Source organism: Podarcis pityusensis (assembly GCF_964106645.2).
Source record: "Podarcis pityusensis genome assembly, chromosome: 2".
In the NCBI taxonomy this organism is placed as follows: domain Eukaryota; kingdom Metazoa; phylum Chordata; class Lepidosauria; order Squamata; family Lacertidae; genus Podarcis; species Podarcis pityusensis.
The window spans coordinates 23,443,113-23,466,223 of record NC_138029.1 but is presented as its reverse complement, the minus strand read 5'-3'; the positions used below and the strand labels follow the sequence as shown (position 1 = coordinate 23,466,223).

General features: G+C 42.3%; 1 protein-coding gene across 4 annotated transcripts in view; it reads right to left on the bottom strand.

Annotated features, from left to right (window-relative positions):
• HELZ (helicase with zinc finger) overlaps positions 1-22,621 on the bottom strand; it is a 115,343-nt gene extending 92,722 nt beyond the window's left edge. For 2 of the 4 annotated variants that reach the window (XM_080994337.1, XM_080994339.1), the window contains exon 1: positions 22,512-22,621. The gene's annotated coding sequence lies outside the window, so the exon portion shown is untranslated. Of the gene's footprint in view, positions 1-19,203; positions 19,368-22,511 lie in introns of all 4 variants that reach the window. The other 2 variants (XM_080994338.1, XM_080994340.1) reach the window with 2 other exon arrangements.
• Between the last annotated feature and the right edge of the window lie 490 nt (positions 22,622-23,111).

The following is a 23,111-nucleotide window of genomic DNA, read 5'->3' as shown; positions in this document are numbered from 1 at the left end:
ATGCTTCGCAAGACGAAAAAACCGCAAGACGAAGAGACTCGCGGAACGGATTAATTTCATCTTGCGAGGCACCACTGTATATCGCCACACCGCAATGTTTAGCTGGCGATAAACGGTGATGTTGAAAAGCTGATATTGCCCAGCTCTAGTAACTGCATGCCATTTCTTACAAACCGTGACAAGCTCTCAAGTGCCTTTTTATTGCAATCAAAAATGGGCATACTTGGTTGGAAAAATATACTTCATTTGTTTCTTTTCAGAACAGTTGCAAATCTACCGTTATACAAATACCAATTCTCTGAATGTCATGAATATGACATGCATTTAAGTTCCCTATCAATGTAATGCAATCTCCTATTACAGTGGTACCTCAGGTTAAGTACTTAATTCGTTCCGGAGGTCCGTACGGAACCTGAAACTGTTCTTAACCTGAAGCACCACTTTAGCTAATGGGGCCTCCTGCTGCTGCCGCACCGACGGAGCACGATTTCTGTTCTCATCCTGAAGCAAAGTTCTTAACCTGAAGCACTATTTCTGGGTTAGCGGAGTCTGTAACCTGAAGCGTATGTAACCTGAAGCGTATGTAACCTGAGGTACCACTGTACCTATGTTCAGAAGCCAAAAGGCAAAAGTTTAGAAGGCAAAAATGTGTCTTTTCCAACCAGCCCTTTGGTTTTTAATTATGTGGCCTCCTTCCGTGGGTGGGAAGTCTCAGCCCTGCTTTTTATAAACATGAATGTGTTTTACTCTGTTTTAGTTTTATGTAGCTTTTAATGAATATTTCTAAGTTGCTTTGTGTTACTTCTTATAACAAAGATGACTAATAATTTCAAATAATCGTTATAGTAACAGCCATTCTCACTTCTTACAAACACTGATGTTTAGTGCTCATTTTGTATGAAAGCACAAAGCACTTCCTGTAGTATAATGATCAAGCTAACTTACAATCCAGTTTCTGAGCCATGCTTCAATGCTATTTATTTATAGTCAGATTTTAAAATGGCCAGAATATTTCTGGCAAAAAAATAAAGAAAACGCATGAACACAACTATTTGCAACAAAACGAACTGAAATCAATTCCTGCACGCCTGTTGAATTTCACCTTTGAATGAAGCACCAAAGAATTTGCTTTGTAAAAATGCTTGTAAATGAACCCCCTGCTGAAGAGAAATAAAAACTTTTAGGGGAAGTGTTAGAGGAAATTGTTGGTTTTTGTTACGTAAACATTTAACAATACCTTTTTACAGCCTGTCTGGGTCTCATGCACATCTACAGTTCAAAGGCATTAATGGGAATTTTTATTTTTTACTATTCATTCAAAGCTTGCCAAATTATTATCTCCTTGATCGAACTGCAGTTTAGGAGAGAAGTATGGCTGCTGGTGGGAAATCACATTTTCCATAGGAATCTTTGGATCATTCAAACTGTGGCCTAGAACAATCCTGACAAAGTTCAAAGCAACACCAGTTTTTCTTTATTAAATTGGAAAATGCTTCGGAAAAACCACAGTGGAAACAATGGGGTCAGTATTCATCTTTTAAAGGGTTTACCTTTTGAATACCCTATGTCATCCCACCAGTAAACCAAACGGAAAGCATTCACATCTGGTCAACATTTTGTACTGCAAAATACCCACCCACTCCCATCAAAAGATAAAATATTTCTTTCAACAATATCTCTAAAGCTCTATACTTTGATACGTTTGTTCTCATCACTCTGTCAGTTGCAGATCCTATTGTCTAGTTGTCTCATACACTAAGTTGTACATGGATAAGGAGACAGGCTGATGGTGGGGGAACGTCTAGCCTACAAGCCTAATTCGGCTTGCCAGGTCTCAGAGGTTGGTCCACCAAGCCATTTTGGGAAAACCACACCTACCTCCCACAGGCATGCCATTATATATGAAGTCAGGAGCAGGGAAGTTCAAGCCACGGTTAAAAGAATGAAAAATTAGGAGCACATGCTTAAGTATGCGTCCGATTCTTACATGCACACCATCTTAAATTCAAGCCAGGATGCAAAAGATTTTCCTTCACAGATGCAGCTCTTTGATAGACTGTGGAAGACTTCGTCAACAAACAGCAACCATATATAGCTATCAAATAAGTTCAGAACTAAATTTATTCTCAGGGATCATTATGGTAACTGTTCAGTTGCGAGTCATGGTAAAAATATCTTAGAAATTAAGCTCAGCAACTTTAAAGGGCTCTCCTACTTTTCAATGGGCACTATGTAAAAAAATAAAATAAAATCATTTTATTTCTGTTACCCTGTGCATAGCAAGCTGGAGTCTTTTTGTTTCAGCTGCCCAAAGACAAAACAAAATTCATATCTCAAGGAAAAGACACAAGGTTTTTTACTTATCTTACAGAGTAGTAAAAGGGAAATTACAGAGCTGAACAATGCTGAAGTTTCGTCAGATAGTGTTAAAACACACACAGCAATTGAATAGGTTTCCCCACAGCAATGCATTGTGTGAAAAGAAAAAATGCAAATATAAATGGCCATAATTTCAGTTGTGACATTTGGCATAATGCATTAATATTAACTCTATGAACACATTTCCAGTTCTGGCTTTGAAATGGCACATTTAGGATCTGGCTTTAAAACTACCTAGGGCTGATTCAAAGACAACAAGGAACTAGCGACTGCTAATGAATTAGTCACCACTGTATAAAGGCTTATGCCAATAGGCCACATTCACACAATATGAAAAAAAGAGTGGAAGGAAGGGTGTAAGAATTCTATGACCAAGTGTTTATTTGTGTAAGCCCCAGTTCACATCAAATATTTTACATGCAGTGAGTGAAGGTATGAGAGTCCTAAGGCTTAATCCACATGTATAACCTATGTACATAGGACAAGCCTCAGGATCCCATTTATTAAGTACTACCTGACTGTAAAGTTCCTCCCTGCAATTATGAAAATCATTCTAGAATTCCCTCTAGGTAGGAAAAGTTGCTCAATGAGAAGGGTAATAATATGCTAGTTGACCTCTAGCAACTAATGCTTCCTCTCTGTAGAATATTTGATATACTAGGCAAGTGGCGGTGTTCTTGTAACTTCCTTTTGCAAACTTCAAACCACACGCCAGAACTGAAGAGCAAGACAGAGCCATGGGCAGCTGCACATGCCATAATCAACTTAATGCTGCTGGCACAACTACTTATTGGCTCTTTCCTCCACCCTTTGCCTTGCATCAGCCAGAACTTCTGTTGTTACGAAACAGATAAAGCAAAACCATAAGACTGGATTGCCCACATGCAAATAAAACCCACTAAGCAATGTTAGAAATGCCAAATACCCTATCCTGGAATTATGGCACATGAGATGGTTTCTCATTATTTCTGTACCATATAGAAGAGAATCAGACACTTTGCACCTGCTTGCAGTGGTACCTCGGTTTACGAATTTAATTCATTCCAGAAGTCCGTTCTTAAACCAAAGTGTTCTTAAACTGAGGTGCACTTTCCCTACTGAGGCCTCCCGCTGCTGGTGCCCTTCCACTGTTCGGCTTCCGTTTGTCTTCCGGGGCAAAGTTTGCTAACCGGAACACCTACGTCCGGTTTTGCGGAGTTCGTTGTCCAAATCATTTGTTAACAGGACCATTCGTAGACCGAGGTACCACTGTACTAGTGGCAGCAATTTTAATCTGATTCTATATCGTATATTTTCAATTGGATATTTTATTCTGGTACCTTTGTGTTGTTTTCTTTGTGTTGTTTTCTCAGTTAAAAGATTAAAACATAGAAAACTATTTAAAACTGCACATACGTTATCTTCCAATACATAGGGTATAGGGTAGATCAAAAATATCAGAGTACCTTTGCACAACTTGCAACCCACCAGGCTGAAAACAGCCTACCCAAAGTATGCATGGCTGCCCGTTCAGGAGATGGGTAAACCTCTGCTGCTGCTAAAAGACAGACAATGCCATAGAGAAAGAAAGAGCAACCCCTCTAATATCCCAAGGAGGAATTATTCACAGAGAAGTTACAAGTAAAAGCCACTTGGTAGTTAAGCAAGGGTCAGCAAACTTTTTCTGCAGGGGGCCGGTCCACTGTCCCTCAGACCTTGTGGGGGGCCTGACTATATGGGGGGGAGAGAACAAATTCCTATGGCCCACAAATAACCCAGAGATGCATTTTAAATAAAAGGACACATTCTACTCATGTAGAAACACCAGGCAGGCCCCACAAATAACCCAGAGATGCATTTTAAATAAAAGGACACATTCTACTCATGTAAAAACACACTGATTCCCGGACCGTCAGCAGGCCGGATTTAGAAGGCGATTGGGCTGGATCCGGCCCCAAGGCCTTAGTTTGCCTACCCATGGTTTAGTGCTTAGAGTAGCTGAAGAGATCCTCAGAACTGGGACTTGCAGGCTTTAGAGTCTTTCAGCAATAATAGGTACCACAAAGTGTAAACAAAAAGTAAATTGGCTGGTGTGTAGGGGAAGACAAGGAAAAATAAAGTTGTTTGTGTCATTCCTCAGTAGTCACAGAGAGTCCTGAGAATGGAAGGAGTTGTTGGCTGAAGATAAAGAGACACATATACAGTGCCCCCCCCCCGTCCTTTCCCCCATCTCAGACCACTGGAAACTTGTTGAAGAACTTGGTGGGCTATTATTGTACAAATTGTAATGCACTGTGCTAGATGCTGTACAATTTTAAATGTATTTTTACAGACACACCACACACTACCTTAATGAAGCTCACAGACCACCAGTGGTCCATGGACCACTGTTTGGGAACTCCTGGGATAGTATAAATATCACCCTCTTCTGGACACACAAAAATCTGTTTTTTAAAAAATAATTTCATGGTTGGATAAATGGCTCAGAAATAAGACAAAAATAAACATGCAAAAAGGAACATGTGCAGAGTGGAACCAGAGTGAGCATTTATCATTTGGAAAACCACACACGGTTATGCACTACTGCAACACAGCACAGTAATGGTTGATTTGATTCAAAAACTCCATTTTCAAAGAATATATAACCATTTTAGTACGGTAACATGCTGCTGGGATACATTCACATGAAGAGTTACTTCAGTTTAACATGTTCTCAGCATGATTTGATTCCTCTACTGTAGCCCACAGGGAATGGCTGCATCTGCAACTTTCTGTACCCAACCATCTTCCTGGAAGCCCTCATGAGTTTCCTGACCATAGCTGCAGTCCTATACACACTTGCACATAAGTCCCATTCTCTCACACACACTCTCTCTCAGCCTCAGACCCTGATCTACAATAGCAGCATAACTTTCAGAGTTATGCTGTAATTTATATTCCACTCTTCTGTATCAATATATACTTGGGGCAGTTCCCAAGGATTTGAAAGGCAATAACAAAACTAATCGTAGCAACAAAACCAAAAATAATGTAGCTGTTGTAAAAATTACTTAGATGATAAATTGAAGTGTGTGTAGCACTCTAAAGTGCTACAGAAATGATAAATATAAATATAAATGTACCCTGCAATCTGGCTGGTCCTCCTGCTATGGTATGGTGTCAATCGAGATACAACAGCTTTACAATCTTATATTTCCCATTTGTATTATTTTAATATGCTGTTTGGAAGGAAACCTATTTGGTTTTTCTTTTCTCAACAGAAAATGGTGTGATGAACTGCAGAAATATATTGACAGGTCTTTTAAAAATACATGTTTACCAATATAGTATAAAACACTCATAAGGCTTAATTTTGCATCTGTACCCTTGATGCCCTTTCTTCTTGCAGCTTCTTATGGGCCCCACAGATTGTTATTGGTTGTGGAAAGGAAAAACACACTGAGTGCTTCTCACTTCTGTGCTGTCTGTGCACTTTTTCCAATCTAAGAGAAATCCTGAAAATATATTGGTGAAGATTGAGTAGCTCTGTCTGAGCCTTAGGAAATATATATTGATCCTTACTGACCTTCTGACCTTTTTCAAAATACTTGATTTAATTCTTTAAGTGAATTGCTGCATTCCACTGTCAGAGCACCATATGGACCACAGAAATATCTTAAATACTTCTTGAGACAAGTGATTATGGTTCTTTTGCATTCACTTTAGAAAACATAATGGCATGCCCATTTTTAATTTAAAAACTTCACTAGAGTATATATGACTGTGGCTGACTGACAACAGCAATAAATCACTACCTAAACTTATCAGTCTTTCCAATCAATGTTTTCAGAATGAACTGCATGAACCTATCCCTTAAAATGTATCACAATGGAGGGTTTGGGAGGAAACCATTGATTGAAATAAGAAATATGCCTTCAAAGTTGAGCCCTTGGAAAAGCACAGCGCGCACCCCAAAATCTTGAAAATAATAGCTGAATAATAGTAGAAGTTATGGCTTGTTAGGGAATTAAAAGTTCTAAGAAACTATTTGGCTGCTTAAATTACCATCCTTCTCTTCCAAGCACTCCAATAGGTAATAAACATTTGCAAGAAATGCAGTGGGATGTATCCAACAGTGTCCTTCACACAGACGGAAGGCTCTTTGGTCCAGTGGAGGCTTCATTCTGTGGAAAGGGGACACAATTTCTGCAGAGTCTGCCTCCCCACAGTGGGCCTTTTCCAATTTATTTCCAGTGGGTCCCCCCTTTCACCTTCCAGAGTTTTGAGGAGTGCAAAAGTCACACACATGCCCACAACTTTTACAACACCCTTCAGAAAATACAACATGAAAATCAGCTTAAAACTCAGTTTCTCCAGTTTTGCCGAAAGTTGGCTCTCCCAAAAAATGCAGAAGAGGGAATGCAGTTTCCTTCACCTTCCTGATGTAATATCTATTTCTCCACCACCACCCATAGCAAAAGGTTTTGGGGGGAAGTTTTGGCCCAGAACTGCCATTTATTGCACACCATAGCAGCTTCCCCCACTCCCCGTGAACCAAAAAACAATCAAAATACTTCAATACACATAAAACACACACACTGTATGATCCCCAGTGTGAGCAACAGCTGTGGTTCTGGTAGAAACCATTGCTCATGTGGTTCAAGCAAAGAGGATTCAAAGATAAGATGCATGAGAGATGAACTCTGTCAGTAGTCACACAGCGGCAGGGGGAGGTGTTTAAAAGCCCTTTATCCAATCAAGGAGATAAGAAGCTAAACTGCATAAAGGGAGCAACGTGCCAAAGCCTATGTTGCATTTTACACTGGTAAAAACTTTTGCCTACATTTTGTTTCATGCCAGTCAGTCAATGCCAAGACCGATACTACTGTGATTTTCTTCGTATATATGAAGGTGACTTTTGCCACCATCATTATGTCACGGTGGGGACGGGACACACTACCAAAACACAACAAGAAGCAAGTTGCCAGTGGCATGTTCTCACACACTTCTGACAATAATCAGAGGTGTCCTGAGCCAGAAGAAATAGTCAGATGCATATAGAGAACTATGTCTAACTTATGTGCATATCTTCCACAGCCTTGAGAAAACTATTAACAGTTCATCAATCTCCTAAGTTATTGGCCACAAAAGATGGCAAAACCTGGCCAACTGTAAAAGTAAATGCAGTCTACTGAGCTTCATACCTGCACTGTGACAGCGGTAACAATCCTTTCACCAAGCTGCACCCACAATTCTCTGTTGTTAGTGGGTCATATGATGTGGGGGGAGCTTAACAAAAATGGAAGCACTTTTAAATACACAATACGGTGGTACCTCAGGTTACATATGCTTCAGGTTACATACGCTTCAGGTTACAGACTCCGCTAACCCAGAAAGATTACCTCGGGTTAAGAACTTTGCTTCAGGATAAGAACAGAAATTGTGCTCCGGTGGCGCAGCTGCAGCAGGAGGCCCCATTAGCCAAAGCAGTGCTTCAGGTTAAGAACAGTTTCAGGTTAAGAACGGACCTCCAGAACAAATTAAGTACGTAACAAGAGGTACCACTGTACTGTTAAATATGTCGTGAAAGCTTTAACTTTTTTGGTATGGCTTTTCTAAGTCTACCAGAATTCCCTAGGTCAGGAATGATTATCCTGTGGCTCTCCTATCATTGGACTTCAACTCCCATCATTCCTGAATCCTAACCATTGACCATACTGGCTGGAGATGATGTGAGCTGATGTCCAACAACTTACAGTTCCCCGTCCCAGCATTAGTTCATGCTACTTTTGCAAAATAGCCATCAGTGATCATTTCCTTACCTACCGCACTTTAATCCACAGTCATACAAACACATACATAGGGTCCAAGATTGCAAAATATACTGAAAACATCTGAATGCTTCCAGTAGGGTTCACTTTACACAAAACAACAATAAAAACAGACCAGTTTCACAGCACTTGAAGATTTTTTTATTCTAATGGTTGATATTGCAGCTTGTGAAGGAAAGCAGTACACTACATGCCCATCGTAAAGCAAACTAACAAAAAACCTGTTTTCTTTGGAATTGGTAGGAAATTGGGCATTTGCATGGGTATTACCAATAACATTAGTATACCAAGTATATAAAAAAGAAAATAACAGCTTTTAGATATTTCAATTAGTGTCCCAATAGAGTAGTTATCATTTATTTAAAATGCAAAGGCAATTCTCTTCAAGCCCCGTAGTGAGTTACATTTTTACAAGAAAGAAATATTTGACAAGGAACATATGGAAAATGCTTAAAGAGTTATTGCATATTATCCTCAACAATCCTCAACAATCTGCTTTTAGCCCAGTGGTTTTCTAAGCTTCCCCCAAATACACAGTCCAAACCAGGAAATTTATCAGCTGCACACTCCATGCATTTGAAACTTGCGTCCCACCCAGAATATTTTGATTTAATCACAGCAGCTAGGAAGGGTAGGGCAGAGAACTTTGAATGAAAATAGTGCCTGAATACAGTATACAAAAGTCCCAAATAAAACCTATGCTGCTGATTCTTTAAGCTGAAACTACTCCAGTAAGAACTTCTGGGCAAGGTTCTCAATTTAGTGCTACAAAATGTTAAGGAAACACAGTATTAAGAGTTAACTTCTCTCTCCTACAGTATCATGTACTTTTACCTGTCCTATAGTCACATGTAATCTGTGCCATTATTAGTCTAGCAAAGATATTAAGAAGGTATGACTAAATAGGTAGACATATTCCTTCTTACTTGGTCACATTAAAACTGCATCTCAGATGACATCTTCTGAGCAAGGATGAAAGTGGAAGTTGAGAATATCGAAAGGAGTTGCTCCTCCAAATGCAAAGCAAAATTAGCCAATGCAAATCTACTTCTTGAGCAAGGGAGTGGGTGGTGCTGTGGTCTAAACCATTGAGCCTCTTGGGCTTGCCGATCGGAAGGTCAGCGGTTCAAATCTGCGTGACAGTGGTGAGCTCCCGTTGCTCTGTCCCAGCTCCTGCCAACCTAGCAGTTCGAAAGCACACCAGTGCAAGTAGATAAAACAGGTACCGCTGCAGCGGGAAGGTAAACGGCGTTTCCGTGCACTCTGGCATTCGTCACAGTCTCCCGTTGTACCAGAGGCAGTCTAGTCATGCTGGCCACATGACCCAGAAAGCTGTCTGTGGACAAACACTGGTTCCCTTGGCCTGAAAAGCGAGATGAGTGCCGCACCCCATAGTCACCTTTGACTGGACTTAACGGTCCAGGGGCCCTTTACCTTTTAGCTTACTTCTTGTACATAATTTGGGAAGAGATAGGTAAGGCAAATTAGCAACCCTACTCTAGCCTTAAAGCACTTGCTGAATTTTTTTCAAGCATTGTCATACTTTTGCTGGAAACTGGCATGGTGACATAGCAAGCACCCACAAGCTTAGTGTTGCCATAGTTCAAATGTAGCCAATATGCTGCCCTCCAGATGTCACTGACTACGACTACCATAATTTCTGACCATTAGCCATGCTGTCTGGGGCTCGTGGGAGGTGAAGTCCAACAACATCTGGGTGGCACAATGGCTACCCCTGCCTAGTTAATCAAGTTCTGACTTATTTTGTAATGCAACTCATTGCCCAATGAATAGATCAGCAATTTGGTTTCCTAGCTTACTTTTTTCCAACGAAGTTTCTAGTCTCTGTCATTCGAGAGATATTAGGCAAAATATTCTTCCCAATTGCTCAGCAAGAAGAAAGCCTTGCTCCCTCCTGCCATCATCCTTGCCAACTGGTGAACGTCACAGCAACATATCTTGCTTTATATTTACCTCTGTTGAACACACTGATCAATGAAGAAGATATAAGCAGGATTTCAATTGGCCTCCTTATCAATAATAGCAGATTGGCAAGGGTTTTAATTGGATTCAATACAGAGCAGCACAGTGTGAACAGCTTTTCCCTAGATTGATCTTCAAAAAGAGAAAGTCCTCGGTGTAACATAGTGGCACGTACAGAAGAGTTATTCCCTTTATTACTGCTTCACATAGTGCAAATGAAAATGAGAGGAATGTTTCGGGAGGCTTGGCTCCTTTAAATATAAATCAGAACAACTGGTATGGGACTATTCCTTTTATAGAACCCAGTTGCAAAGACTCATTTTGCCAAGTCTCCCTAACGTGCTATACACCCCCAAATACACTGAACGAGTGGGGAAGTCATGATCCTACAATTGTTGTTTAAATACAACTCCCATCAACCCAGACCATACATCAAGGTGGTTGGGGCTAGTGGAAACTGCATTCCAACAATATCTGGCAACAGGTTCCCCCATCCTTGCTCTAAAGTGAGAATCGGGGCCATAACTACAGTGGAATGATGGGTGCAACCACACACACACAAGTGTCTATGGGGCACAGCAAGGGCTAAGACAAGTCATCCAAGTAAGCCAACAACAGAATTGTGTATGAGTGGGGGGGGGGGGGATGCAAAGGGATGGAGGCAAGGAAGTATGCTTCAGTCAGCACTGTATCTCACACTTAAATGAATTACATCCACCTGAGGACTCCAACTATAACAGTCAACTTTGCTGAACATGAACTTGTCAGAACATAAAAAAGATCAACTGGCATCCTGCAATCCTCATTCCTAGCATCACATCAAAATCACTCTTAAGAAAATCCTTTAGACACCAATATATAGATTTTTGTGCATGTGTAGAACTCTTGGAACTGAACCCCTGCATAAGATGTGATCATACTGTCCTAAAAGCCAGCTGCCATGAAACAGAGACAGTTAAGTGGTGAAGTGTATGCAGGATTATAGAAGTATGTTGTTCACAAGGACTAATTCTTATTAGCGTGCTAGCAGCCTGCTAATCCCTTCCCCCACTAAAAGTAGAGTGCAAACAATTAAACACACCAACAAATCGAGCCCACATTAGAAGCATCTCTCATCTTTTATTTATTTTCTACAGTTTCTGGTTGAAGGCGTAATTAACTTCTAATGTTATAAAAATAATTCAATCTTCATTGCAAGCAAACTTGCAGAATGTTTTAAGACAAGCAGCTTGGAAATACTATAAAAATTCAATACTACAGCTTTGCATTTGTAAATGTTGCATAAAGGAGGGGAGCAACACTTTGCTGTTTAGCTTAAATCCCTCATCAAGCATTCCAGATTCAAAGTCTAGAGACATACTTACAAAACATATTTCAGAATGAAGACATTTACTGCCCTCCCCCAAAAAAAATTCTTAAAGAGGATTATTACTCTTGTATTTAAATCCAAAACTTTAGAAAGTTTTGTGGGAGGGAATCCCACTAACTCAAAATGGAATCAAAATCCAGTTTTGAAAAGGAGCACCCAGCACAGTGATTTTGATTCTACCTTCAGGAAACCCTTTCCACATTAGCTTTTCTCCCGAGGAATCCCTATTATTAGAGGATTTTGAGGCATATCATAGTGTGCAGTGTTCATTATGGTACATACCAGGCCTGCTGGTCCTTGCTTCTGTCCTGTGTGAACACGGAATATGCCCCTACAGCTGCATAGTAATGCTGAGCAAGTTGTGTCTCTGGGAGTACTGACCTTCATTACTTTTCCCCTGATAAGCTGCCAAAGGATTTCAGACCTCCCTAGACTACACTTTGAAAACCATTGCCCTATCAGAACACATACAAAACATGTCTCTATCAACATATTAACACTACTGATTCATCTGGGTAGTACTTATGAAATTACCTGTAACTGTAACTTATATAGATAAGCTGGTTTCTTCTGAGGTTTCTTTTTATATCAGTAGGATGGAGAATACCTATTTATTATGTCAGATTTTATCAACTACCTCTACCAGGCATGTTCTAAGTCCGTTTCAGGGGCCTAATGCAGCCCACCGGTCGGCTTAATCCGGCCCCTGTGGCAGTTTATTTCCTGGGGTAAAATCCTAAAAAAACCTCAACTACTTCAATCCTTAAAAAAGGTAAGTAACTTTGGTCGGCCCTTTGGTCAGCCCTCACAGCCCATCACTTCAACAAATCACTTCAACAAATCTGGCCCTCTTTGGAAAAAGTTTGGACACCACTGCGTCTAAACGAACCCCGCTGAATCATCAGAACACTTTTCCAGTTACATGTGTTTAAACCTAAACATGGTCAGCTGGACAGTTCTTCAAAATGTTGTAGAATATTGGGGAAAATATTATTGGAGATTTGAAATAGAGTTTTGCACCAAAGGGACATACTTCCATGATAGCATTACAAGTCTGAATTTTTACAATATAGTATGAGGCAAATATAGCATCCAGCACAGAGCTAGACTTTTACTCCCAAAACAGGTTGTTCTCAAACGGTGGCATACTGCTCACAGCTAGTCTGGTTTGCGTATACTTTAACAAATTTACTTCTACATTATGCCCATTCTATATGAAGCCAATTTGAAAAGTTTCCAAGTTAAAACTCTGCTTCTTCTGTATTTAGTGAAGCTGTATTACACACTCCAACTAGCAGTGCTTTGTCTGACAAATTGATCAGTGACACAACACAAGTGCAAACCTAGCAAACCTACCTGTTACTTACCAAAGCTTCCTGATTACTTCCCCCAGCCACCAATACATCAGTGTGCACTAGGAATTGGAAAGGAATTCAGCATATCCCCTTTAATATTTTGTTGTGGACCCAGATGCCACCTGAAAATGCACAGCAGTATGTTTCCTCTGAAGCTGGGTAGAACAGAAGTACAGTGGTACCTCTGGATGTGAACGCGATCCGTTCCGGAGCTCCGTTCGCATCCTGAAGCAAACGCAACCCGTGTCTGCGCGTGCGTGGGTCACGATTCACCGCTTGAGCGTCTGCACATGCGCGAGCAGCGAAACCTGGCAGTAACGTGATCCGTTACTTCCGGGTCTCCGCGGAGCACAACCCAAAAATGCTCAACCTGAAGCATATTTAACCCGAGGTATGACTGTATAACTGTCCACTGTCTCTGAAATCTTCATAACCCTTGTATTGCTGAACTAACAGTTCAATGGAAAAGTAATTTTCCAATGAACAAACATTTCTATATTCAGTTATGATAGCAGCTAATAAGTACAAAAACAAATATACTCATCTTCTGCAGCAACCAGTTTTCTTTTAATATAGGGGTGCTCAAAGGGTGTGACACACCACATTGGTGTGGCTGAAGAGAATGGCAAGTGTGGCAGGAAGATTCAAGGACAATCAAAGAAAGATTTTAACATTTCAGTGTTGTGTAGTATAGTAATATGGATAGACATATTTTCAAAATGAGAGGAAGAGCAAGTGATACAATTCTAGCTGTGATTCAGAATCACCACTCAAACAGGGAGCTGAAGAAGACTCGTTTAATTGGACACCAGTAGCAGGCCAAAGCAAATCTCCAAAAAAGAAAGTTTGTCAACAATATTTGGATAGCTATCTTGTTTGTATCCTTTGCTCCCACACAGGCTACACATGTCCTGCTCAGAGTAGGCTAAATGAAATTAATGAACATGATTAAGTTAGAACCATTAATTTCAACAGGTGTGCTCTACGTAAAACTTAGTTGAATACCACCCATATACGTAACTAGAAATCCGGAGCATGTTCCTCCAAAATAAAGAATATGAACTTTGCTTAATACCGTATTTTTCATCCCATAGGACACACCGGCCCATAGGACGCACCTAGTTTTTTGGGGGGCACCTAAAATTTTTTCCTTTATTCCCCCCCCCCCCAAAACCAGGTTGGGGAATCCAAACCAGGTCGGGGAACAGCGGGATGGTGGCGCTGCGCCTCCCCGCTGTCCCCCGAGCTTGTGGGGCTGCCCGATGTCTGCCCAAAGCGCGGGGCGCTCTGCTTCAGCGCTCCCCGCGCTCCGTGCAGCAGGCTGCTATCCGCAGCCTAGGGAGCCCTGCGGGAACTCCTGCAGGGCTCCCTAGGCTGTGGATGTCTGCCCGAAGCGCGGGGCGCTCCACTTCAGTGTGCTCCGCACTCCGTGCAGCAAGCTGCTATCCACAGCCTAGAGCCCCCTGCGGGAACTCCCGCGAGCTCCCCAGGCTTGCTGATAGCTTCCTGAAGCCTGGAGAGTGAGAGGGGTCGGTGCGCACCGACCCCTCTCGCTCTCCAAGCTTCAGCGAAAGCCTGCATTTGCCCCATAGGACGCACACAGATTTCCCCTTCATTTTTGGAGGGGAAAAAGTGCGTCCTATAGGGCGAAAAATACGGTACTTCTGGCAATTTGAACATATACAAGCATGCAGATCAACCATCCTGCTTCCCTTGTCCTTTCACTGTTTACCCACTAAATCTCTTGGAAGTATGGTCCTTTTATAAACAGGCAAGATCACGAGACATAGTCCCCAGGCATTGCAAACCCAAAGATTACACAACATTCAGCTAATTCAGTCTGTTCTCAATACCAGATGTATTTCTGGAGACTGTATCATAAAAAAATCACAGTAGGGCTCGCAAAGCTAACTTAGATCACTTTAAAAGACAGACCTATTTTACGACTCAGCAAAGGACTTCAGTTTTAACACAGCCACGTCTATTCCTTTTGCAGGTAGCGAGACTGACAGATTAACAACCTACCCCCTGCGTGTAACTGTTAATGCTCCCTTGATCTCGAACTTACTCTGACTTTACAATTCTAAATACATTGATTTATATCCAGAGATTCCCATGAATGGAGTTCTGCTCATAGATCTCCCACTGGCAGAAGCAAGCTAAACTATGGGATTCGCTCCCAAAGGAGGCTGGGATGGCCACCAAGTTGAACGGCTTTTAAAAAAGGACTGGAAAAATTCATGGAGGATAAGAATATCAATGCCTTCTAGCCTGGGTGTTTATGTTCTGCCTTCCACAGTTACAGACAGTGTGGTTCTCAAGACTAGTTGCTGCAATGAGGAGTGCTTTTGTGTTCGGGTCTTGCTTGCATGCTTCTCATAGGTATCTAGTTGGAGACTATGAGAACAGGATCCTGGATTAAATGGACCATTGGCCCGACCCGGCAAACTCTTCTTATATTCTTATGTTACATTCTCTAGGAAAAAATAAAGATTCCATAGCAGAAAGTCAATAAATCGTTGCATGAGCAGACTTTTGCTCATGCAATAGGACTTTACTTTCTTCTCCTCCCCACTACAGCCCCAAATCTGGTCTTAAGAGTTCCCAAATCCTCTGAAGCAGACAGGGGTGTAGCATGGGGGGGAAGCTGTCGGGGCAATTGACCCGGGCGAATTTTGGGTTGGGCGCATGCTGCTCACACCGCCCTCCAAGTCAGCCCTGCGTGGCTTTGTGAGGCTGGGAAAAAGCACACAGGGAGGGGAGCATGAGAAGGGCCTCAGCCTGGCAAAGGAGAGGCTGGGATCAAAGGGCGCATAACTGTTGTGCCCTTCTCACACGCCCTCCCCGAGCAGCTTTGCAAGGAGCGTTTCCATGGCGGGGCACAGAGGGTGAACGGAGCCCGCTGCGCTAGGCAAGCCCTCACCACCGAAGCGGCAGTCTGGAGCAGCAGGCTGTGTTCGTCCTCTGAGCCCCGCCATGGAAACACTCCTTGCAAAGCCGTATGGGGAGGGCGCATGAGAAGTGTACATAGCTGTTGTGGCGAGTGCTCCAACAGCGAGGGCTGGCCATGTGCAGCTGGCTCCTTCACCCTCCGCGCCCTGCCCCAGGCTCCATGGGAACATGCTCCACCACTGGGAGCAGATTCTGATGGCATGCACAGGAGCTGCAGGGAAGAGGAAATCCACCTGTATGCACTGAAGTCCATTCTGCTTGTTTGTGGACACCTTTGCATACGACCCACTGATTCACTAAAGCTTCTCCTGCATGGTTTGTTTTTACACACTGTTCTCTTTTTTTTGTTTGTTTTAAAGTGCTTTGATTATTTTTAAGTAAAAAAGTTTATGATTTTGGATTCCAAGAAACTTGAGTAGAAGAGAGCTTGCAAAATAAATTTTCAGCTCCCTGCACTCCTTGAATAAATTATCCAGAGGGTCAGTAGCCCCCTTTGAATAGCATGGGATGCAGTGCAGTGGCTGCTGGGAAAGGACAAAAGTGGTCAGTGGCATCTTCCACAAAGTTCCTTCCACTTGTAGTTCTGAGCATCCATGCCTATATAAATGTAATAATAATAATAATAATAATAATATTCAATTGTGTGAATCTTCATCTCAGCAAGCTTCTACAAGTCCAGCTTCCCGATGAGGGCAACAGACAAAGTGAATTTCTAATGAATTAGCAGAAATGTGGACAAGCTTTTTTATTTAAATGCCCCACTGCTAACTTTAAATACTGCAAGTACACACATACTGAAACATGCTAATATATCTGAAACATGCCGATATGTCTGTGTGTGTAGGTATGATGAAAGGGTATGCATATTTCTGTGGCACTCACTTTCTCACACGCACGTAATCAGAGAGAGCATGTGTCATCTTCATTTATCTGTCAACTTTGAGCAATTGTACAGAGTGTGCACAACTTGCCTTCTTCCCCCCCTCAAAATATGAACTAGTCCCTACCAGTAGTTATCTGACATCTGCTTGGCATAGGCTACATAAAGGTACAGATACAGGGACCCCTGACCGTTAGGTCCAGTCACAGACGACTCTGGGGTTGCGGCGCTCATCTCACTTTATTGGCCGAGGGAGCCAGCGTACAGCTTCCAGGTCATGTGGCCAGCATGACTAAGCCGCTTCTGGTGAACCAGAGCAGCGCACGGAAACGCCATTTACCTTCCCGCTGGAGTGGTACCTATTTATCTACTTGCACTTTGACGTGCATTGGAACTTGCTTTTTTGTGAAAAGGTTGAAGACAGCAGTAACAGCTGGAATTACCAATGGATGAAACAAGGCCTTGTTTTGTGTCTATCACCAGCAAGATACACTGTGAAAGGTGAGTGAGCAATGTGTCATGAAGGGAAAAAAATAGGGCAGAGGGAGGAAAAGCTATGAACACCATGTGTTTTGTGTATGGAATCCCTGAAGTGGCTGCAATGGCTCAAATGAAGCCAGAACCTCAATGAAAATGCAGGGTGCTTTCATTATCACATTTCCAGAATAGCAAAGAAGTGTCAGAGTATATTAGGATGTGACTTTATCACCATCCACTTTGAGATGCTGAACCTGTTTAATTCCTAGATAGATATGAATAGTATAAATAGTTTGGAATACAAATATAACTGAGCTCAATGCGAAGCTCAATGTAAAGCAGTAGCAGGTCTATTTTAACTCTGTTTGAGATGTTTGAATTTTTTTAAAAAAGATCAGATGCATGAACCAGTAACATTTGTTAAAAATTAAAAACTAAAGATTAATGCCCAAAATACTTCTACCCTTTCTGAGATAACATCGCAAGCTATTTAAAGCATTTTTTTAAAAAAATCTAGACAAGACTTGGCCAGTCAAGTTCACCACACATTGGGAGGAATTAAACATCGCACTAAGGTGATCCTTTTCTAAATGCAAGCGTTTTTGCTTGCTCAATGGAACAACCTCTATCTCCTTTCTCAGCATGCTGTTCTAGGAGTAAAGTAAATTGTGAATACCAGTTTACTTTATTGCTCAAAGACCTTTCTAAGAATACAACACTGATTTTGACTAGCTGTGCATTTTCTCCTTCCTTTCCTAGCCATTGAAAGAGAAAATGCAATGGAGGTGCAACTATACACCTACCTTTTCTGGCAGGAAGATGGGGACTGTGTTTCCACTAGCATGTGGTGGAGGGTGTAACTACCATGAAGCATGCAGCCATGGCAGTAAAGTATAGGCACTATACCTAGCATAGGCAGAAGACCACATCAGATTTTTTTCATCCCACCATCCAACCAAAAAAGGCTTCCATGTAGGCTTATAAATCACTGCAAACAAGACAATATGAATAGGATTCATACAGAGATGGCTCTAGATACTGGGCCATCTAACTCTAAACGACTTTGGACCAAAATACCTAGCAGAATACTGCCCCTAGTCAATCTTTATGACCTCCTGAGAAGTCCCTGCTAGTTATTCCCTGACCAGCAGAATAGGTAAAGGTAAAGGACCCCTGGACATTTAAGTCCAGTCAATAGCGACTATGGGTATGGTGCTCATCTCCAGGCCAAGGGAGCCGGCGTTTGTCCACAGTCAGTTTTCCAGGTCATGTGACAAACATGACTAAAATGCTTCTGGTACAACAGAATACCATGACGGAAACCAGAGCACATGGAAATGCCGTTTACCTTCCCGCCGCAGAGGTACCTATTTATCTACTTGCACTGGCATGCTTTCAAACTGCTAGATAGGTTTCCTGCATCAGCAGCGGGTTGGACTAGTTGAACTTTGAGGCCCCTTCCAACTCTCTGACTTTGTAATACTTAGTTCAAAAATTAATTCCACCCATTATGCTATACACTGAGTTGTAGAATAGATGTGTGTGTAAATAAAAAGAGTTGTCTTGAACTATATTCAAAAAATGACAGACAAGCCTCAAATTGGTGCTTGGTAGAAAAATTGTATTGCAGCAGAGTCAAAACCACCGTCTGCCCAAAGGTGATCAGAAATCTTCATCAGGGTAACGAGATAAGATATTATCTTCCTACAAAGATTATTTCCTTAACGTGCAATCCTGTATCTGTTTATTCAGAAGTACAATTGTGTTCAATGAGGCTTACAGCACAATGCTATGAATACCTACTCAAATTCAAGTGCCACTGATTTCAATGAAGTAAGTAAGTTTCGTATTATAGCGTTACTCCCTGTTTAGTATATTGCAGCCTTAGGTACCTTACTCTCAAGGGATTCTTCCTTCAGGAAAAAATGTATCTGGTTATTCTCCCCATGGAAGTTTACAAATTGAAATACTTGAGAAAATTTATAGGTTTTACTCTGCCAAATTAAAAAAGGATCCTACCAAACACCAGTTTGAGGCCTGCATCTCTTCTTTTGAGTTCTTTTCCTTTTCATTCATTCTTTCTTGAGCTGCATTCAGGCATCTACTCTGTTGCTACAAAGCAGCCAAAGGGAGATCTGCCTGATGGTCCTATATCTATGGCACAGATGGGGTACTTTCTTACACTGGAAAAAAGATAATAAAATATTAATAATATTTAGCATTTACAAAGCACTCTTCACAGACATTATCTCAATGAATTCACAAGGGAGATCAGCACCACTATACCCATAACACAGATGGGCATAGTGCTGGGTGGAGCTAATGGGATTGGTGAAGGCTGATCTAGCAAATGCATGGATGATTGTGGGGGCTGTCACCAGAATTTTTTGTATGCTATCCATAACAACAACAACAACAATAATAATAAATTATTATTTATACCCCGCCCATCTGGCTGGGTTTCCCCAGCCACTCTGAGCGGCTTCCAACAGAACACTAAATTATCAACTGCAAGCCACTTTGAGGGCCAGTGAGTGGTGGGAAAGTAGCATACAAATGTTGTTACAACAGCCATCAACTTCCTCACTGATTCACCACTATGCATTTGGCGCACTGTGAATATTTTCTATAAGCCTAAACCAGATCCACATGAAAGTTCACTGCAAATAAGGCGTTGCTTACATAACCAGCTCTGCTAAGATTAAAGTCCTTCAGACCATAGATTTCATTATACTTACGTTAGCCGTAGTACAATAATTCTCAAAAGTGGGAGGATTACAAGGAAGATCAGCAACAGAGGGTATCAGCAACAACCATGAAGGCATTATGGCATAACAGCAGAATCAACTACGGGTGGGACCATCACGTGATTCCAAAGACATCAAAGGAATTCCATTAGTAGGCTCCTTAGCTTTAAGTCTGGGAACTGTTGAAACTGTTGTTTGCTGACATAGGTTTTCTAAAAAGAACTAATTACCTATCTAAGCAAATACAATATAAAAAGTTACAATTTTTTTCAGTCTTTGCTATATTCCAGCTCTAAAAGTGCTTAACTTAAAAAAAAAAAAATCATTTATCCACTAGAAATTATGTTTACCATTTACAATACAAGATTCTGGACCCTGGGAGAGAGAAAATGTTGCTTGTATGTATGTAACAATAAAAGCCAGCTGCTACACAACCATGTCTCCAAATTTGTAAACTGCTTTGAGGTTTGTTTCTTAACAGTCATGTAGAGAATAGATTTTTTAAAATAAATAAGCTGCACTTTTACTAAATGAAGAATTGTAGAATAAAATATACAAAAAATAACTGCTATGGTTTTGGGCTTCTCCTCAAATTAAAAGGTTTATTTCCACAAACTACATGGACATTCAAATTCGATACCTTTCTACTCAGATCACTGAATTCACTTACTTCCTTGAAAGTGTGTGCTGAATTGCACCCTTTATAAAGTGAAGAGCTTCATTCACAGCATTTGTGATCACAGCATATTTGACCCTGCAAATAATATCACTCTAATATTCAGTCAAAGTTACTTTTAGTACTGTACTGAAATAGTAATTCTTACTTTTTAGGCTGTTTCTCAGGTGTGGCTTCGGCCAAGTTACTCAAAAAGCCATTTTCTCCAGTTTGCACTACACTCACAAGCATATTCCCTCCTTGCTTAAACTATTTCACCAACATATCCTTAATTTCAGACACACATAACTGTGAAGTTGTTTTGAGTTCCTAGCCTGAACAGCATTCTGTTATTTCTGGTGGCTAAACTATGTAGTAAATCCTGGCAGGCCTTGAGCCCAAAATATAGCTTCCACTGGAAAGAAAATTCCTTTCCATAAGCTATCCCAATCCAGGAAGTTACAATCAAGGTTGTTGTTTTTTAACATTGTATTTCATAAAGCTTAGTTCTCTGGGGCAACATCCTATGTTCATCATACTCAGAGCAGACCCTTTAAAATAACTGACTTAATTTACTTAAAACTCCCTTGATTTCAATGGGCCTATTCCAAGTACAACTAGTAGAACTAATACTGGCCATCAACTTTTGTGCAAGCAAGTCTAGTTGCAAAGGGGAGGCGTGTTGCCAAAAAAAAAAAAAAGTACCTTGCTTTAGTTTAAGGTGTATCAAAATGCTAAAAATTAATAGTATTTGAACCACCACAGAAAAACCAAGCTTCTGTGACACAGACCTTTTTTCCATTTGAAAATCTCACTTGCTTCCATCGACATTTTCACTTAGGAAAGGGTGCAAGGTCACAACTTTCCCTTACTCCCCACGCCATTGATCTAAGCACGGCCTGCGCTGGCTTGCCACGCCATTACTTTTCCAGGCACCCACCTTTTGCCTGCTTACAAAAGAACCGATTTCCCTGCCACCCCAATCTCCGATTTCACCATTGCCCGTCCCAACCATCTCCGAAACAGCAACCCATTCAACCTCTCGTGCGTTTCTTTTCTTTCTTTCTTTTAATCTAGTATTTATTTCCAACTTCGATCATGGAGGGGCGGAGAGTGGGGGGGGGGAGGGTGTGGATAGGAGGGGAAGCCTCCCGTTCAAATCCTGGAGTCCTTGTCCTCCCTGATCAGCTCCACAAAGACCCGGGTTGGATCCAGACCCCCCACCGCCCACCCCGCACTTTGGAGCGCCGTCCATTTAAACAGGGAAAAACGGGCGGAGAACAACGTCGCTCGGCAGCGCCCCCTGGCGCCGCGAGGTTATTATATCGCGCATATACCGCGCATATAAACCGCTTTTTCTTGGCCCGTCTAGTTGAGCCCTTGGGTCCCCGCGAACCTGAAGAGTTGCGTGTGGGCTTTTTTTGTGTTTTGGTTTGTTTTTTTTTAACTACCCCCGCCCTTTAAATAAAAGCTTCCACGTTCGCCGGCCTGAAATGCCCCCCTTTTAGCTGTTCGGAAAAGCAAAAGATCCGCCAAAACACGCGCCCGCCCGCCAACACGCACCCCACCCATCGGTGCGTGGCTCTGGTTTCCTCAGCTCGAAGGTCCCGCTTCCCCCGGAGCGGCCGGGGCTCGAACCCGCGGCCCGCCTCGCCCCTCACCGCCCCCCTGAGGCAACCGGGACCCCCGAATGGGAAACCAGCCCCCGAGCTGCTGGGCTCCGGCAGGCCCCTCCGCGCCCCCAGGGCCCTCTCTCTCGCGCCGGCCCCGCTCGGCCTCCGGCCTCCTCGCTCCGGCTCCCCACCCCCCAGACCCCGGCGGACCCCGCCCCAAGCCCCGGGGCCCCGCCGAGCCCCTCGGCCGGCCCACGCCCCCCTCCTCGCCCTTCGCCCTCCCCGAGAGGGAACGGGGAAGTCCCGGCTTACCTGTCATTGCTTTTCTACGCCATCTTGGATCCACTTGTCAACGTCCTCGCAGGGCATTGTGGGGAAGGAGGGAGGGAGGGGGGAAGAGGAGAGGGAGGGAAGGAAGGAAGGAAAGGAAAGGGGGGGGGAAGCTCTCTTCTTCCCTCAGCCCCGTCCTTCCCACCCCCCTCTCTCTCTCACACACACACGCCTCACGGCGGAGAAAAGTTAAGCAAGAAGGGGGAAGGTCGTGCTTCTGCAGAATTGCTTGCTCAGCCATAAGGGGAGGGGGGTGAGGAAGGAGGGAGAGGCATTTGATGGAGGGTGGAAGGCAAGGTGGTTGGTATTATTATCATTATCATTGTTATATTATTATTATTATTATTATTATTATTATTATTATCATTATCATTATCATCATCAGTGCTTCTTCCCCTAAAAAGATGTTTAGGGGAACTCTCATTTTGACTCAAGGAAATCACCATTTTATAGTTCAAATCGGGGGAAATAAATACAGTGGTACCTTGGGTTGCAGACGCTTCAGGTTACAGACTCCGCTAACCCAGAAATAGTACCTCGGGTTAAGAACTTTGCTTCAGGATGAGAACAGAAATCGTGCTC